Source organism: Triticum urartu, chromosome 4 (genome assembly GCF_003073215.2).
Source record: "Triticum urartu cultivar G1812 chromosome 4, Tu2.1, whole genome shotgun sequence".
In the NCBI taxonomy this organism is placed as follows: domain Eukaryota; kingdom Viridiplantae; phylum Streptophyta; class Magnoliopsida; order Poales; family Poaceae; genus Triticum; species Triticum urartu.
In genome coordinates this window covers 187,415,144-187,422,254 of record NC_053025.1, presented here as the reverse complement: position 1 = coordinate 187,422,254, position 7,111 = coordinate 187,415,144, and the positions used below count along the sequence as shown (strand labels likewise).

Below are 7,111 nucleotides of genomic sequence, written 5' to 3'. Positions count from 1 at the left end.
TAGTTTAACATGGTGGCATCATCTTGCATGTTTAATAACTATAAAATTTGGTTTAGGGCAGAACAGCACCAAACCTAATATATGCATATGGGGATTTACCGGAATTGTTGTTCGTTGCTTCCGGCCTCATTTAAAAGTGCCTAGTTAGGTAGTTTTCATTTGCTTCACCCTCTTGCCATGCTAACAACATTTAATCTTGTTGGGTTCCTAAACGAGATCGAACTAAATAAGTCATGTGGTGTTCCATCAATATGCAACTCGTTGCATATTGAGCTCCACTTAATTTGTAGAATTGCTTGTGCATTTTGCCATGCCATGCTTCATTAAACCGGACATGCATCATACTTGTTTGCACATCGTGCCATGTTTATGTGATGGTTGTTTACTATGTTGTTTGATCCTTTCTGGTGTTGCTTCTTCGGGTTGGTTCCGATAACGTCGTGTGTGTGAGGATTCGTTCGACTACGTCCGTTTGTCTTCTTCATGGACTCGTCCTTCTTCCTTGCGGGATTTCAGGGAAGATGATCATACCCTCGAAATCACTTCTATCTTTGCTTGCTAGATGCTCGCTCTTTTGCTATGCTTATGCTGCGATACCTACCACTTGCTTATCATGCCTCCCATATTGTTGAACCAAGCCTCTAACCCACCTTGTCCTAGCAAACCGTTGTTTGGCTATGTTACCGCTTTGCTCAGCCCCTCTTATAGCGTTGTTAGTTGCAGGTGAAGATTGAAGTTTGTTCCTTGTTGGAACATGGAGATGTTGTTCCTTGTTGGAACATGTTTTGGTAAAGGGTGGGATAACACAACTTGTTGGGATAACACAATATATCTTATTTAATTAATGCATCTATATACTTGGTAAAGGGTGGAAGGCTCGGCCTTATGCCTGGTGTTTTGTTCCACTCTTGCCGCCCTAGTTTTCGTCATATCAGTGTTATGTTCCCGGATTTTGCGTTCCTGATGCAGTTGGGTAATAATGGGAACCCCTTGACAGTTTGCCTTGAATAAAACTCTTCCAGCAATGCCCAACATTGGTTTTACCATTCGCCACCTAGTCTTTTCTTTCCCTTGGGTTCTGTAGACTCAAGGGTCATCATTATCTTAACCCCCCCGGGCCAGTGCTCCTCTGAGTGTTGGTCCAACCTATCAGCTGCCGGTGGCCACCAGGGGCAACTCTGGGCTGGCCTACCCGTACCTTGGACAATCTGAGTGTGCCCTGAGAAAGAGATATGTGCAGCTCCGATCGGGATTTGTCAGCATATTCGGGCGGTGTTGCTGGTTTAGTTTTACCTTGTCGAAATGTCTTGTAACCGGGATTCCGAGTCTGATCGGGTCTTGCCGCTAGAAGGAATATCCTTCGTTGACCGTGAGAGCTTGTGATGGGCTAAGTTGGGACACCCCTGCAGGGATTTGAACTTTCGAAAGCCGTGCCCACGGTTATGGGCAGATGGGAATTTGTTAACGTCCGGTTGTAGAAAACCTGAAGTTGACCTTAATTAAAATACATCAACCACGTGTGTTACCGTGATGGTCTCTTCTCGGCGGAGTCCGGGAAGTGAACATGGTGTTGGAGTTATGCTTGGCGTAGGTTGCTATAGGATCACTTCTTGATCATACTTTTATCGACCGTGCTTTGCCTTCTCTTCTCGCTCTCATTTGCGTATGTTAGCCACCATATATGCTAGTCGCTTGCTGCAGCTCCACCTCATACCTTTTACCTTACCCACTAGTCAGCTTGCACGTGCAATGCATGTCTTATACAGTGAGCCAATGAGATTTCCACAAATACAAAATAAATGTATCACAAAAGTGTTCAATAGAAACAAAATTCTTTGATGTCGCTCAAGTTGCATTTTCAAAGGTGAGACACAATTGTGGCCATGTTGTTGCATACAGACCACAATATATATTACTCCATCCATTAGGTCTTCTCATTGGTTGTTAATAAGGAAGATGATTTTTTTTATGACTGAAAAAAGCCTCACATAAACATATCAATGGCAGTGAGCCAATATTCTAAAGCAAAATCTCAACACCAAAAATTCTTACTAAGGCACAAAATGTTTGTTACAACTGCTAGTTCCAATAAAAAAATAACTACCTTTAAAATGTATTGGAATCGACTAAAGCTTCTTCATTAATGAAATAAATGATAACGGAAATATCATTAATCCAGGTCATCTTGAACCGAATATTGCCTAGCCCACGGTTTGTCAGTGTATACAAAGATATGCTTGAGTAATGATCCAAGAGCAAGAGCATTGGGGATAGCAGAGCCACCCATCAACAGCTATGTTCGCTTAAATTTCCATGTCAATGGATCATCAGACTATGTTCTACTTAACTTTCCTGGCTCAAGCTCGGTGCAGAACTTTGCATGGAACTCCTTATTACTTAAGTAATGAATATCACATGGAAATTTAAGCTTAACCAGTCGCGTCAAGAAATGTCTCGGCTCACTCAGTTTTTAACCACTTGGTTCTGCCCTGGTTGGAGCTATATTAGTTTTAATGGGATATATACCTGTATTGTCCACCAAACCAACCAAACAAAATCATGCCTTCTAAAAGCTGATGGGGATCTCCCGTTCAACTTCATCCAAGCAATCCCCCGCAAAAAAACTTCATCCAAGCAATCAAATGGTACATAAAGATATGGTAGTCGTCCAGTGAACTTGCATTAAAAGTGAGGGTTCGCCCAAAAATCCTTTGTTTGTTTTCTAAAAGGGCAAGTGCCATTGTTTTTCCTGTGAAGACCTTGTATCATCAGATGGCATATGAAATGCTGAATTGTAAGGTTATAATTTTTTTAAAGGTTCCAGGCTTCCAGCAATGTACATAATAGGAAAACGAACTCGTGGGTACCAAGTCTTTTGGATGCAGTGACATAGCCTAAATAGATTTCTTATCGTGCGTAACAGTAGACATAGTCATTGGAGAAACAAACAGCTATAATGGAAACAGAATCGCATAGATGATGGAAACCATTTTGTGAACATTGCCATGTTAGATAGTTAATATCCTAGAAGTTGATGGTTGTAGCATGTGTGCTTGACAATTTGTGGATCCTGAGGAAGGAAAAACAATATAGTTAATAGTAGGTATTGAAATGCACAAGAAAATACTAACTCAAGCAAGGTCATATCATGATTTCCCTACATACTCTCTTGGCGCATATATATGGAACTCTTAATCCCAACTTACCAGAGAAACTGCAGGTTCTTATCTAATCAAAATCCATCATACTACCAGAACAGAAAAATGAGGAAAAACAATTCTTGGAGAACCTCACATGGACCATCCAACACGTCCAAATTTCACGGAAAATAGGCAGATCATGAAAAAGTTCTCACAACATTGCTCATCAGGCTCTAAACTCTGAATTTGAGTGTGTCCTCTGCTGTAATTGTTCAGCTCATAGAGATAGCCCTTGTAGGATCATAAAAAGGGCCAGGGATGCAAATGTTGCAGGCTATGTAATTCACACTGTAATTGATAGCCCTTGTGTCGTCATACATTTTCCTTTCCCCTTTTCTCTTAATTGACTAGACCATTATAAAAAGAGGGGCTAGTCAATTAACCTAAAAAAGTGACATATGTTGGGTAAAAGTAACTACCCTTGAAGAAACCAATAGTAACAACATTCGAACCAAACATTTAGTTGCTTCACTTTTAACTTGTCTTGTGATGACAGGTGGGCTGGTCGTGTATGTAATGGGTCTTCGTATAATTGCAGTTTGTCGTTTAATTTGGTCTGGCTGTTGAGGCATGGATAAAAAGAATAACTGAATAATTATACACGTCATGTTGTATTCTGATATTCTTATGAGCTAACACCTGTACCTCTCACATACATCCAACTATGGGTCATCATCAGGTTCTTGTTCCTGCAAAGGATAGGAAATCAATGAGAAATTTAATCCAAACAAGGAGAAGATTAACAAAAGCTACAGAAAATAAAAAACAGCTAGGTGCCTTGTCAAGATCCTTAATCAAAAGCAAACTATATTAGTTCAATAAACGACAATATGAAAAGCATACTGATTAGGAAGCATTAATTAAGCTCACATATGATTTCTCCTTCGGTCCTTCCTGACTCCTTTATCTTTTCATACTCTCCTCCTCTTTGGCACATGTATCTTGCAAAAAGATTCATCATGCAAATTTATGTACAAGACATTAATTCAGTACAAGCAGATTAGTTTTGGAATCCACACCATACAAAAATTAAAATCTATTTCTGCTATATAACTTACAATCTACGTCTGACAAATTATCAACACACTAAAAGGACTTTAACCTGCAGCATCCCATGTGCATCCACGCTGCAGCGCCTTCCTCTAAGCCTCTCCTATTGCATGAGATGAAAAAGAGTTACTTAGAGGGTCGTACACACACCAGAAATCCTAAAAGCAAAAACATCTTTCCATCCAGCAATCCTTTCAAGGGAACAGGAGAAGCACAGCATCGGATGCAGTCGATTCATACATACAATTTCTGAATTAATGTAAAGTTGTGAACACACAGCAGAATGTTACTGAAATGTTCAATTTCATACAAACATGCTAGCCAAAAGGGAGGCGTCCGATCAAGGTGCCAACCCAAAAGTTGGGAAAGGCGTCGGCGACCTCCGGCCGAGAACGGCCGGGCTGTGGCTCGGTGATGCGGTGGCGCTGCCCTCGTGCAGTAGTGTGGCGGCGGGGTTGCCGCTTGGTGATGCGGCTGCAGGGCGCTCGCGCGGCACTGCCCTGTGCGTGCCACGCTCGCGGCCGAGCTCCGCCTCCGGCACCGCCCAGCCTCTCTTCTCCCGCCCTCAGCCGCACCACGTGCTCGTCCGCCATGGCCTTACAGCCGCCACTGCTATGTGCTGCACATGCGCTGTTGTCCGGCTGTCCGCCAATGCGCTGCTTCTCCCCGCCGTCGTCGCGTCATGGGCGCCTCCCTTAACACCTCTCGATGGCGAAGACGAAATCTGGTGAGGAGGGAGAGAAGGCTGATGCCACAAGCCGGAGGTGCAGCGCTCCGTTGAGGGTGAGGGGATTCGATTGGATCTGCTTCCTTTTTTCATGCGTGATTGTTGGGGCCGCGACTGCGGATCGTACCGAGACGGCAGAGTTTTCGTCTGCTCTCTCAAATCGCTAAGCACACTTTTGGCTGACAATTAGTGTATATGGACGGCTAGATATAATCAAATGATTCAGATCGTGAGGCTATAATTGATTGAGAGTGTTATGTGTAAGATAGGCTGGGTACGTTTAGGGATGAATATGTTTGCTTGTTTAATAGTAGTAGAGGTAAGCTTAAATAGTCTTGATCGCGAGGGTGCAAGATTGTTGAGTCCCCGTGACTCACACATACTTCCAAAACCAGCTTGCAGGTGCCGATGAGTCCGTGTAGATGACGCAACCAAGCTCAGGAGGAGCTCAATGAAGATCTTGTCCATTGTGTTGTTTTCGTTTCAGTCGATCAGTAGTGGAGCCCAGTCGGGACGATCGGGGATCTATGTAGCATTTGGGGTAGTCTTCTTTTATTTTGGTTCCGTAGTCGGACCTTGTGTGTATCTAGATGATGTAATGTTTTATTCATGTAATTGTATGAAGTGGCGATTGTAAGCCAACTATGTAACTCTTTCACTTATGTATTACATGGGTTGTGTGAAGATTACCTCACTTGCGACATTGCTTTCAATGCGGTTATGCCTCTAAGTCGTGCTTCGACACGTGGGAGATATAGCCACATCGAGGGTGTTACACAACGTCAATCTGTCCGTATGTGGGAGTTCAACCCGGAAGGACCGTGAACTATTCAGCACTTCTTCGGCATGACGCTCGAAGAGATGTATGGATTGTTCTTCGGATCACGAATGAAGTGTCCGGACACCACCGAGGATGCGGGTCTCAACTGTAATCGTCCTGATACCCAGGTAAGTATTTCCACGACCGAACACACTGTCTTTTCACTTGTCATAACTTAATTCTGAAAGAATTGCTCTTGGCCAGGACTGAGTGAGAAAGGCAAAGATGATCAGGTGTTCGGCCCCCCTTCCTGATGGCTCGCCAGATCCTGTACTAGCGAGGATGCTAGAGTACGCACCTTATCAAGTGCCCTCGGAGGAAGATAAAGGGAGAGACGAAGAAGTTGAAAGCAAGCCTAACGCATTACTCATCCAAACTGGGGGAATTAGTACCTCCACGAAGGAGGATAATTGGGGAGAAGAATATGAAATTCCCTCTCCCCAAAGAAGGAAAAGCACAACTCCTGAAGACTTGTAAACAAGGGTTTCCAAACAAGAGAAGAAACCCTCGCCAGGGGGCCCTGCCCGGAGGGCATTCCTTCCGCACCATGCCCACAAGGGGATCAGCCTTCCACTGAGCTATAAGTGAACAAAAGTACTTTTGGTGAATGTATTTTTCTTTATCTCCGCTGACAATAACCAAGACGTATGTCTTGTAGTCCAGATCGTAGCTCTTCCCGACAGAGTTCGTCTTCGGGGGATCTTCTTCCGGAGATGATGGAGAGTGAAACGCCTCCCCTTGTCTCCTCGCCTCCTGGGGCGGATGACCCTGAGGTGTCATCACGGAGGATTTCTCATGATCCGCCAAGGCCAGAAGGTAACCCTTCGGCCACCCGAAGTCCGAAGTATTCGGCCCCTAAGAGGAGTAACAGAAAGAGTCTGGGGTTGTCCGGTGCCAAACTGGATGTATTGACGGGTCTTTTGGAGCAAGCGGCTATCTCAGAGGAGCATCGTAGTTTAATGGGTACGGTGGTTGAGAGGATCTCATCCGCCAAAAGTAGGTTGCATGAAGCTTTTACGAGCCTGCTAAAAGGCTTTGAGGTACACAAAAAAATTGACGGTACCGCACACGCTAGGTGTGCTCTATACAGATAGTAGCCCCTGAGACTTTGGTTGCTGTCCCGAGGCGGCAAACAAAGGATCATAGTCCCAGGTAATGATCGCGCTGCTTTTGTGTGCAGGCAGCGGACGGTCCGGAGGCTAGCCGGACTACTGAGTTTGCCGCACTAAGCCGGCAACTGGACGCGGCAGATGCCGACATTGTGCTTGTGAACAAGCGGCTTGACGAGGCACAGGGTATGTATTTTTGGGTGGT

General features: G+C 44.4%; 1 long non-coding RNA gene across 3 annotated transcripts; it reads right to left on the bottom strand.

The window, feature by feature from the left end:
- Positions 1–2,880: 2,880 nt before the first annotated feature.
- LOC125551259 lies at positions 2,881–5,159 on the bottom strand. 3 transcript variants are annotated; one of them, XR_007302361.1, is made up of 3 exons: positions 4,071–5,158; positions 3,846–3,889; positions 2,881–3,070 (listed from the first exon to the last, which is right to left on the bottom strand). It is a non-coding gene; the product is annotated as an uncharacterized LOC125551259 (long non-coding RNA). The 3 variants fall into 3 exon arrangements; XR_007302362.1 differs by having other exon boundaries at positions 2,881–3,889; positions 4,071–4,141; positions 4,303–5,157; XR_007302359.1 differs by having other exon boundaries at positions 2,881–3,889; positions 4,071–5,159.
- Between the last annotated feature and the right edge of the window lie 1,952 nt (positions 5,160–7,111).